At 43.2% G+C, this 3,134-nt stretch overlaps 1 non-coding gene across 1 annotated transcript; it reads right to left on the bottom strand.

Annotated features, from left to right (window-relative positions):
- Positions 1-2,668: 2,668 nt before the first annotated feature.
- LOC140724269 (U6 spliceosomal RNA) lies at positions 2,669-2,775 on the bottom strand. Its single transcript, XR_012098079.1, has one exon. It is a non-coding gene; the product is annotated as a U6 spliceosomal RNA (small nuclear RNA).
- Positions 2,776-3,134: the final 359 nt, after the last annotated feature.

The following is a 3,134-nucleotide window of genomic DNA, read 5'->3' as shown; positions in this document are numbered from 1 at the left end:
TGTTCCCCCACCCCACACTGGGCTCTCAGATCACTTGTCTGTTATGCTAATTCCAGCATACAAACCACTGATCAAACTGGCCAAACCAGTTCTGAGGGAGCAATCTCAGCATTGCAGGACTGCTTTGAAACACAAACTGGAGAATGTTCAGAAAGGCTGCTACCTATGTCAACCACGTAACATCGAGGAATGTGTGGATTCTGTGACCAGCTACACAGAGAAGTGTACTGAGACTGTTACCATCACAAAACACATCCGTGTGGGGCCAGTCAGAATCCATGGCTCACTGCAGAGGGCCATGCACGGCTGAGGGATCGTGATGCTGTCTTTAGATCGGGGGGACCAGGACGCCTCACTCCCCGACAGGCTGAATGTCTTTTACGCCCGGTTTGATGCACAGAACAAAGTGCTGGTGAGAGAGACACCCAGGGAAGGAGACCCTCCATCTGGCTGAAGCTGAGGTGAGGAAGACCCTGGCCAGTGTTAACCCACACAAAGCTGATAATATACCAGGCCGGGTTCTGAATGACTGTGCATCCCAGCTAACTGAGGTGCTGACGGATATATTCCACATCTCTCTGGAGCAGTCCATTGCCCCTCAGTTTTCAAGATGGCAACCACCATTCCAGGGCCAAAGAAGGCGACAGTAACCTGTCTAAATTACTATCATCTGGTGGCATTAACATCAGCCATTATGAAATGCTTTGACCGGCTGGTCATGGAGCACATTAAAGCCTCTCTCCCGCCTACATTGCCCCCTTTCCGGTTCACTTTCTGGTTCGGATTGAATTGATCCAATGATGATGCATTAGTCTCTGCCATCCACTCTGTCCTGTCCCACCTGGAAAATGGGGTCTCACATTTATACACCAGTTTGGCATTTAACACCATCGTACCCTAGAAACTGCCCTCTCTGGGTGTCAACACGTCCCTCTGTAACTGGATCCTGGACTCTGAATGAAAGGCCACAGTCAGTCTGTGTGGACAGTAAAGTCTCCAGTCCCATTACACTGAGCACTGGCGCTCCCCAGGTCTGTATGCTCAGCCCGCTGCTGACACATGACTGTGTCACGGGATTCAGCTCAAACCCTGTCAACAGCGGTTGTGGCTCATCAACAACGATGACCAGTTGGAGTACAGAGAGGAAGTGGAGAGGGTGGTGGACTGGTGTGAGAACAACAACCCCAGTCTGAAGGGGAGGTAAGGGGATTAGGAAGGGTTCCCCTGTGCCCATTCCCCTCAGTAACACGTGCACCTCTTTGGATACTGCTGGGGGGATGACCCACTGGAGCTTGGCAACACCAGACTGGTTTGTGGATGATACCAAGATTGGTGAAATTGTGGATAGTGTGGAAGACGTGCAGAGAATACAGTGTGATATAGATCAGTTGCAGATATGGGCTGAGCAATGGCAGATGGAGCTTAACCCAGATAAATGTGAGGTGAGGTCTCAAGATGGCGCTCATGGAGTAAACCGCATCTAGGCTTTGCTCCAAACCTTTTACGTTTTTTTTAACCTACAAACACCCCTTAAACTTATTTTAAAGGGGTCTAAACATATAGAATTTTTCTTCGTAAACTATTTGAGTTATTCTCAACTTGCTGAAATGTCTAAAGCAAAAGAACCGAAACAGACGAAAGAACCGTTAACTTTAGAAGTAGTTGTGAAGTTTATAGAAGCTAAATTTGAAGATCTGGAGAGAAAATTACTTGGAAGATTTACACAGTATGACGAACGTTTGAAATCACTCGAAGAAAAGTTCCTGACCCTTTCACGGGAATCAAAAGAACAACAAGCAAGCATTTTGGTTCTTGAAGAAGCCGCTCGTAAGAAGGATCGTATAATCGAAAAAATACAAGAAGAGCAAACTTCGACGATCCAACAGATGGATCGTTATAAAGTTAAAATTACTGATTTGGAAAATCGTTCTCGAAGACAAAATCTTTGGTTAATTGGGATCCCGGAAAAATTTGAAAGCGGTGATCTGACCGTTTTCTTCTCTAAATTTCTAGTGGATGTCCTGGGCGCAGAGGTCCTGGATAACCCTCCGATAATCGATCGGGCACATCGGGTGTCCAGATTTCAGGCAGATTCAAGTCTGAAACCGCGACACGTAATTCTTAGAATCCATTATCCTCATATCAAAGAACGTCTGATTCGTGCGGCTCGTAAAAAAGGTATGATAACCTATCAAAACTTCAATTTTCGCATTCTGGAGGACTATAGCCCGGAGGTATTACGGGCTAGGCTGGCTTTTAGATCGGTTATGTCGGATTTTCACCAGAAAGGCTACAAGCAAGCGTTGCTGTTTCCAGCACACCTGAGAGTCACCCTTCAAGATGGATCTTTTCGGCTGTTTAAATCGCCAGCGGATGCTCAAGGTTTCCTGGAACAATGACATTTGATCGGGCTGACCAATGTAATTTAGCCTATAGATTTGGATCTGTTATAGATTGACGTTTGGGGTTTTTTTTTATATACGGTTCAGATGTATTTCTTACATACGGTTAAAGCTCTCTTTTTTTTACTGGGCTTACTCTGATTTTATATCTTTTTATATTATTAATCTATTAGCGTTGAAAATGACCTATTAGGGTTATTTTTTTCTTTTTTGTTTTTCTTTTTTTTAAATCGATATACGCTCTTTTTTTACACTTTTTTTTTTATTTATTTGAATTTTATTTCACGAATTTGCGTGTCATCCTTGCGCAGGGGCCATGCTAATCTTCTCTGTATCGTTCCAATTTTAGTATATGTGCTGCCGAAGCGAGCACACACTTTTAACATTTGAATATTAAGATTGGGAAAAAATAAAATGGCGTTTCTTCTTCCCGACAGACTCCAGTGTTTGCAGCATCATAACTGTTTTGATGTGTTTGAAAGTTTTAAACTTTCATTTATTGTTTTAATTTTTTTAACCCTTTTGTTTATATACATTTATAACATTAATTTTATATTTTAACTTTTGCTTTATCAACCCTTTTTTATAATGTGGGTTGTTTGTATTTTTTTAACTTTGTTACGTTTGAGTTGCCGTCTTGAGACAAGGGGGTAATTTTAGTATTAGATCGCTCGCTTGCCTCTGTTTGGCTTTTTTCCTGGGGTTTTGAGGGTGGTGGGAGGGGGATTTTTC

Source organism: Hemitrygon akajei, unplaced genomic scaffold (genome assembly GCF_048418815.1).
Source record: "Hemitrygon akajei unplaced genomic scaffold, sHemAka1.3 Scf000181, whole genome shotgun sequence".
NCBI classification, from domain to species: domain Eukaryota; kingdom Metazoa; phylum Chordata; class Chondrichthyes; order Myliobatiformes; family Dasyatidae; genus Hemitrygon; species Hemitrygon akajei.
The sequence above is the reverse complement of the archived record's forward strand: the minus strand, read 5'-3'. Positions and strand labels throughout refer to the sequence as shown.